At 27.2% G+C, this 8998-nt stretch overlaps 1 long non-coding RNA gene across 1 annotated transcript in view; it reads left to right on the forward strand.

Annotated features, from left to right (window-relative positions):
* The first annotated feature begins 600 nt into the window (after positions 1-600).
* The window catches only part of LOC136796388 (uncharacterized), a 14813-nt gene continuing 6415 nt past the window's right edge, over positions 601-8998 (forward strand). Inside the window, exon 1 of the long non-coding RNA XR_010844094.1 lies at positions 601-643. This is a non-coding gene — a long non-coding RNA (uncharacterized lncRNA). The remainder of the gene's footprint in view (positions 644-8998) is intronic.

Genomic DNA, 8998 nt, shown 5'->3' on the forward strand with positions numbered 1-8998 from the left:
TTTTTTCTCTGTTGTTATTTTCATTTTCTTTAATTGTCTAAAACCTTTTGTTGTTATTGTTTAATTTAAAGCTTCACTGTACAAGTAATTTTTTTATGCCTTGTTTAATAAATAATAAAACACGTCAAGACAAAACGTAAAATACTAAATTTCCGACTGAGACAATTATATTTTATACTACACAGACGTTTTAAATTATCGCTCAGATAGAAACTTAACGTATAAAATTACTTACTAAAACCCATATGGACTTACGCCTGCATAATTTATGGACCTGCTAAAAAGACACAGTTTCAGAAAATACAAACTTTACAATCACAATTTTTAAGACTGGCAACGAACTCACCACTCTACGTTTCAAACGAGACCATTCACACCGACCTACGCATTCTGACTGTAACGGACCACATTCATATGCCTTACGAACGGTTTCACAACACACTATATGGACATTTCAATAAATTTATACGACAAATGGAAACACATGACATTCCTGACGTAATTCGGCGTAGGCTGAAGAGGAGTTGGATGCGGGACCTAGTATAATAAAATAATTTACTTTTTACTATTTACTAACATCAGGAGGATGTACCACTGGGGTGGTTAGTACATCTCATTTACTGGCTGTAAAGTACATTTACAGGTGCAAATAAAAAAAAAAAATGTATTTACTGATATTAACTTCTGCATTACAAATATATAAACAAGTAAAGATGAAAGGAATATGGTCCGGGTGCGGTCAAAAAAACTCAAATAGTAGAATTATACTATTTTATATATTCCATATTCCATATTCCATCATATTCCTTTCATCTTTACACACGGTCAATCAATAATCTTCCACTATAAACAAGTAAATTTGATGTTAGTTATACAATGACATTATACAGACATGTAGAGAATCTATCCATTATAGAACTCCAATAACATTTCTAGAGAAGATCTCGAGGCCATCTTCTTTTCAGATGCCTGGGAGAATTATTGGGTAATGCAGGAGAAGCCAGGTTAGAAACAAGTGGATTTGAGAGGTTGGGAAGTTTATCACAGAAGGATTGGTATCTGATTCTACCCTTATCGGAAACATGGAGGCCCTGATCGATTACTTGATTTGCGACAAATTAAGGAGCATTAAGGTTTTTAAGAAAGATTTTGGATTGCGGGGATTGGATACAAAAGGAATTCTCTGGTTTAGTTGAGCCCCAAAGCTCAACTCTGTAAGTCCAGATAGGCCTTATTATAGCCATATAAGTGGGTCTTTTGTAATTTGTTGGAATTTTAGTCTACTTGTCTAATAAATGTAGTAATATTCTCCATAACTTCAAATACAATTTGTATACATTGAGTATTTGTTTTGGATTTCTGGAAAAGAGATATATGAAATGTTTGGAAAAGGAATAGAATAAAATTTAAAACAATTATGGTTTAAAATATCAAGAAGAAAGGAAGAAGAGAAAAAAGGGGGAAAAATTGATAAAGGAACTAACAAAAATATTAAAAAAATGATAAGATCATTCTTAATTTGTCCATGAACTTATTGTTAAAATAATTTCACTAGGTCAAATTCGAGGTGGAAAAACCTTCAAATATGCTGTTGTTTTGCTCGATTAGCGGCAAATCTGACAAAAAACAAAATTATTTTGTATTTGACGTATTCTATAGATTGTACCGTTGACTGTGGTTACTATTTGACAACCAACTGGAACAGTCTATGGAGGGACAAACTTAGAGAAAGATACTTTTATCTACAATAATATTTTAGGAACATGCTCCTTTCGAAATAAAACCAAAACTTTTTTTTTTTGTCAGGAGTGGTATTTTTCAAAAAATGTGACGAACATGTGAAATATAGTTTAATTCATGTTTGTTTTAGTTTTCTAAAAAGATATGGAAAACAGTTATTTATTGTTGGAAATATTTTCCCAAAAAACTCTTTGTGAAAAAAAAATTTATTAATCAAAAATAGCAATTAACTTTGCTATTTTTGGTAATACAAAATTAAAGGCTTAAAAACATTCCCTATAGAAATTAATACTTGATAACAAATATTAAAATGTTTACATTTTGAACTTTTAATATTTAAATATATATGTATATATAGATGACCGTAAAAATTTAAATATAAGAATCTTTTTTTTTGACCGCAACCCTGACCATCTTCTTATATTTTAATATTTAATGTTTTATGCATTGCTTGAATAGTATAACATCTAACAAAAAAAAAATTATTTTGTATTTGACATATATTGATTGTACCGTAAACTGTGGTTACTTTTTGACAATCCACCACCGAGGGACCACAGTAGAGAAAGAAACCTCTATCTACAGTGATGTCTTCACAATACATCCATTTCAAAATAAAATAAAATCTTTTCTTTTAGTCAGTTATGCCACTACTTAAGCAATGCTGCAATATAAAAAGTGACCAGATTAATATATCACTGCTTAGTTAGTTTGTATGTTTTGCAGCTATCTGATTATTTAAATTAATGAATTTAATCTGTTTTGTATTTTTCTTATTTATCCATATTAGGCGTGAGAGGAGAGTGAAGATATATTATTCTTTTTCTTACAAAAACATTGCTTTTTGTAATGAACAGGTCAGTTTAGGATCATACAAACAAAAACGTTCTTATAGAGGATTAGAGGAGGGAGTCATCCCTTGCCCCGATCCCAATAGTTTGAAAACCCAAAAAATTGGGAATTTTACAATTTGAGAACCTATATCAAACTGCAAAAATTGTGGTAAACATTGCTCAATATTATACATTATTTAGTGAGATAAGTTTTCCAAAGATATTTATGAAAAAGGCAAATTTAAGGGAATACTACCCAGATCTCCGTAAAATTGTCAAATCTCACTTAAATATAATTGTCATTTTAATAAATTCTAATCTTATGATAAAATGATAAGAAAGAAAAAAACGAGAAAAAAGAACATAATCTATAGTCTTAGATAAGGCTTTACTTGTTTCCTTTCTAACATTAGTTTCCTCTTCACTCTTTTATCTTTTTTCCATCTTCAGTTAAATTCCAGGCTTAAAATTTAGCACATCTCCTTTATGTTCAATAATATTTTTGAAACATGCTTTAAATTTTTAAAGTGTACATTACCCATAATATAAAAAAATGAGAAATAAAAACTCATAATTGAAACAAGTAAAAATATAAAACAAACAACTAAGTTGTACCATGTTAATAATAAGTATGCAATGTAGCATATTTCATCTTTTAAAATTTCAAAAATCATATTTAATATAAAAATATTTTTGAACTTTGCTTTAAATTTTTAAAAATGAAATATGTAATATTGCATACTTATTATTAAAATGTCACAACTTAGTTTTTTATTTATATTCTTATTTATTTTAAATATGAGTTTTTATTCCTTATTTCTTAATATGATAGATAATATTTTAAAAATTACAAACTTTATTTCTTTTATCATCAACTTTTGTTTCAGGCTTTTTATGTTTATTACTTCAATGATTCCTTATTTATAATATTATAGTTAAGTAAAATTTTTTGTTTTTGTAATGTATTACTATTCCTTCGAAAATAAATTTCTTTTGAATACTCTATACTACTAAAAAATGCAGTTGTTCACAAAACTTGATAATAAGTAAAATATATTCATACATTACAAAGTATTGGTATTATTTTTAACAGATAAAAAATATATATAATGATGTGCAGTAATCAATACCTATATAAATAAATAAATTTCTTATCAATACTTTATACCATTAAAAAATGAAATACCGTTGTTTAAAAAATATAAACTTTATAATTAGTAAAATATATTCGTGTATTACAAAGTATTGGTATTATTTATAACAGATAAAAAACATATATATAATAATATGCATAATCAATACCTGCATAAATAAATAAATTATTATCAATACTTTATACCACTAAAAAATGAAATGCAGTTGTTATTGGTATTATTATTTTTAACTGATAAAAAATATATATAATGATATGCATTGATCAATACTTGCATAAATTATGACAAGAATTTTATTAACCCAATACTGACATTAATATTATTTTAATATTTAAATATTGAGCCATTGATAGCAGAGCAATTGGATCCACTTTAAAATAAAAAAATTATTATAATTAACGTATTCACTGATAGTGGATCAGGTTGCGTATTTAACAACCTAATAACAGTTGAATAATGATAAGCGGATTGCTATAAATAAAAGAAAAGATCTCAGTCTGTCACCTTGTGCCACCTGAGCAGTGTAGTTTCAGCTATAATATGAAACTATATTGTACTATTTTATGTACAATTATTCTAGCGCTATCTTATTGTGATGCAGGATTTTTTGGGTCTGACTGTGGAAACAATCTAACACATAATTTTTATTTCGGCCAAAAAACTCCTTACTTGAGGTACTATTAGCTATTTATATTATTCATATTTAGTACTTAGTTATTTATTTTTACACTATTTTTATTTATTGTAGGGTAGAAGGGTTAATTGTAATTTTCCTTTTCTATTTCCACTAAAAAAATTGTATTTAGTATGTTTAAAGGTTAATTTTAAAGTGAATCCCGTCTTATTTATACTGTAAGAAATAAATGCCATAAGTTTAGTACTATAATAATTTATTTTTCATCCCCCCCATACTATATATGTATGAACGCATAATTTTAAAAATGAAAAGAAAAAAAAATCTGTGAGGGACCGAAAATTCAATTTTTTTTTTTTAAATTATATCATTGCTTTGCTTGAATAGTAGCATATAAAAAAATGTGTGATTTTATTTTGAATTATTTTCTCATTCCCTGTTTGGGTGACATTGATTTATTCCATAAAGCCAAAAATTAATTAACTTAATTCTATGAAATCTCTGTTGGACAGTTTGTTCAATCCCTTAGTTACTACTATTATTTATAAAGTTCGATATATCTGATTTATTAATATACTATACCATAACTATATCTGTATTACCTTTTTTGTTTACAGATTTCACATATTTATGGATGTAACATATTTTTGCATATTCAGTTACTTTTAATAAATCATAAATAATGTTATGATTCATATCTAGATCTTTGAACAATATTTCTTATTATTTTTTTGTATACTGGATATTTAAGTATATATATTTAAGGGTCTCGTTACTGGTACAATTTTTGCATTGAAAAGTTTCAAAGTCATTATATTACATTATATATAATATTTAATTTTAATATATAATATAATTATTATTACATGCAGTATACAGTCAGTTTACTATATACATAAGATATTATTATAGACAGGGGTTTCTTTCTGTATTGTGGTCTCTCTACAGACTGTTCCAAAGTTAGTAGGGAGGTCAAAAAGTAACCACAGTCTACGGTACAAAATATAAAATACGTCAATATAAAAAATTTTTTTCTAATCAAAGCAGCGAAATATTAAAATTTGATTTTTCATCTCTTTCAATCTGTTTTGTAATTTAAAAATTAGAACTGTTGTTTTAATATGTTATTTTAACTTTTAAATTCAATTTTAATAACATTTTTAATTTTTGTTAGTGATGATACTTTTGTTAAGTAACTGACTAGATACTAACCATAACAATTATACTTTTGTATGCTATGTGAAGGGTTCAGTATACAAACAGTCTGAAGAAAAACAGGATTGAAAAATGTGGGCTTTTTGTATGTCAGTTTTTTAAGAGACTTACACTATAGTACAGACTTATTTACATTTTTCTCTTGGCTATAATTATTCTTCTCTCTCTATTTACCTTTAAGTTTAAATGTTCCTTAGTCAATCGGAACAAGTACTGCTAGTTTCATACCTACTGTTTCATTTGAGTAGCATCTTTCCTCTAACTTCACTACTTCTAATCGGTTACCCCAGGTCTTCTTTGTGGTCTGGTACCTAGTGGTCAAGCATTTGAATTGTGGTCAAGCATTGGTACCTAGTGGTCAAGCATTGGAAATGTGAATTTCCTTGATTCACATTCCTAGCTTATTCTACAAACTTTTTGGAACCACTTTACCTGCTTTTCTTAGATATTTCTCACTTTAGAAATAATATTTCAGCTTTTACGATTCTGTTTATGAATTGGTCAATCGTAACTTGACACACTCCTATATATTTTGAAAAGTATAAATTCCATTTTACTATATCATTCATCATTAGTTTATTCATTATAATATTTCTTATCCGGTTATGGAGTTTATTTGCTTCACTTATTTCTAACTTCTTGGATATCCCTCCCAACTAAATGATAACTGTTCCTAATTGGATAATTCATACAGATTTTATGTATATGTCATTTCTCCTTTAGAGGAAATGAAATGTGAGTGGAAAATAGGCAATATGTACATTGAATTAACATGACTAATGAGAAGTTAGTTACATAGACAGTATCAATAGCGATAATGAACTGCTTAATACATCTGTAATGTATTATAATCTGTAGTAAAAATAACTGTTCTTCGAAATGTTATTGATGACTCAACATCAAAATATTGACCTGAATGCAAAAAATCTGACTCAACAGTAGATACAAGTGTGCAGAATTCAAATTATGCATAAAAGGAAAATATAAAACACTTATATCAGCTGGAACAGTGTGAAACCAAAATATTCATATCCAAAATTTTCGAAATTTACAGCATATCGAGGTGACTATTTTTTAAATGGTATGTACTAGCAAGAAATATATGACAAAAACAAATTAGCAATTTATTGTTATACATACAATTTACACAAAGTAAAACAATAAAATAACTGTAAATCAAACCACTTTGCACATAAATAATTTCAAACTTCTGCTAATGAAGGATAAGTATATTGAGTCAATAATAACGTATATATATATTGCTGATTTTCTTAAATAATGGGAGATCTGATGATAAAAAGTTTTGGTTTTATTTTGAAACGGACATATTCCAAAAACATTAACCTAGACAGAGGTATCTTTCTCTACTATGGTCTCTCTACATACTGTAGGGTTGTCAACAAGTAACCACAGTCTATGGTACAATCTGTAGAATATGCCAAAGTATAAAAAAAAAATTTTTTATTTGAGAAGATGGTTCGAGGTACGGTCAGCAAAAATACACAAATAAACAAAATTTATTCATTTGTTCCGAAATTTCGAATGTCGAATTCATTTGTTTCTGAATTTCAGGACTGAAAAACAAAACAAGACAACAACCTTAATTAAGAGACCAATAAAATAATAATAAACAAACTTGGAAATAAACATGACAATAAATTAAGATAAAATATGATATTGTAGAGGTAAGAATTATACAAAATAAATGATAAAAATTTTAAAAAAAAAAAACAGAGTGTTCAAGTAAATATAGAAATAAGCATAATGAAAGATGTGGAAGAAAATTTAAATGAAAAGTAATTGAAATCAACAATTAAAAATGTAAGTAATGTCTAAAAAATAATGAAAAAGAACCTAATGAAATGCATGAGAATGATATATATAACAAAAAGGGTAAGAATGAAAACAATAGATAAAAGCTACAGAGTAATATAGATGAGTAAAAATTAATAAGCTAAAAAAATATACAGTGTCCAAAAAGGTGAATAAGGAAGGAACAAGGGAAAAGAGATATCTGAGAATGGGTAAAAACAAAGAAATATTTAAAAAAGAAAGAGACTTTGGAGCTTTGTCAGAGTATAGGCGTTGATGACTAAAAGGTTTTACGCCGGTAAACAACAACAAATAAACAACTTTGTCAACGTTTCCATTAAAAGTGAAAGGGGACAAACTTATTCACAAAATAATAATGAGAAGATAGTTAACTGTGGATAATATGTATGAGGAAATGGTTGGGGGGCCATCAATGAAAAATACAAATAAGTTATATATAATAAGTTGTAAGTTAATAAGTGGTACTAATAAATAAGTTTTAATTTATTTGTGTGATTCACTGAATGTACCACCAACCATTTTTTTTTTTTTTCCGATCCCTCAAAACAGAAATAAAAAGTGAATTAATAAGTGCATTACTGTAAAAAGAAAAGTAATTCGTGTTGGGTCTTACCTTTTACTACCTTTGGTATCCACCAACCATCTTCTCTTCTTATTCACTAAATAGCGCCTATGAGTACAAAAAATATGTTAAACCAGGCGGCAATGTAAGCATTAAGATAAAATAAATAAAGTAGAAAAAATAAATGAAATGTAATATGAGGTTGTTAGAGTATCTTTTTTTTATTTGTCAGTTGTGCCACTATTCAAACAAAGCAGTGATATACATAATGATAGCTAAACAAATGAAGAATATGCAGTTGGAACCCCATCTATAAACTATTCTAAGAAACAGATTCATCCTTGAAGCTATTTTGCATTTATTAAATTATGTTTAATTCTTTTTTATTATAGTCGGATAGTAATAATTGTTCATTTTGAGAATTAGAGTTTACAACAAAAGTTCAATGATTATCTGTAGAATTGATAAAATATATACAAATTTTTCATTTTTAAAAAATCACTCTTATACTCTTGTATTTTCATTTACATAAATGTTGTTTACAAGGTCATTACCATTATTTATATGGTTTATCTTTTTACTGTTACATTTTTCCTGGTATTAGATAGTAAATCAACTAATATTTCATTTTTATTTACAGTCTTCTCTACACGAAACGTGTGTATGCCGACAGTAAATTTCTAAGGAAAATAAGCGTTGATGCAACTTTTCCACCCAATGGAACTATTCCTCTGGGACAAATCAAATATATAGAGGCTCTTGATCAAACAAATAAAGGAACAGGAGGTTGCGTATATATCAAAAACGGAGGTGTCGGAAATGGTTTTCTGACTCTACATGTTAAATCACAGAGGGATTACGGCCTTGATTTCTATATATTTGTTTATGGAACTTTATACCACTGAAATATAATATAGTTCAATGAAAAATTTATTTTATATTGAGCCCTAATGAAATACATAATTTGAAAAGCCATTAATATTAAACTTACAAGAGCATATAAATACAAAAGAGTAATTTAATCCTA

The sequence above is a fragment of the Halyomorpha halys genome, unplaced genomic scaffold (assembly GCF_000696795.3).
Source record: "Halyomorpha halys isolate HHAL.00 unplaced genomic scaffold, Hhal_1.1 Scaffold17.1, whole genome shotgun sequence".
Lineage (NCBI taxonomy): Eukaryota > Metazoa > Arthropoda > Insecta > Hemiptera > Pentatomidae > Halyomorpha > Halyomorpha halys.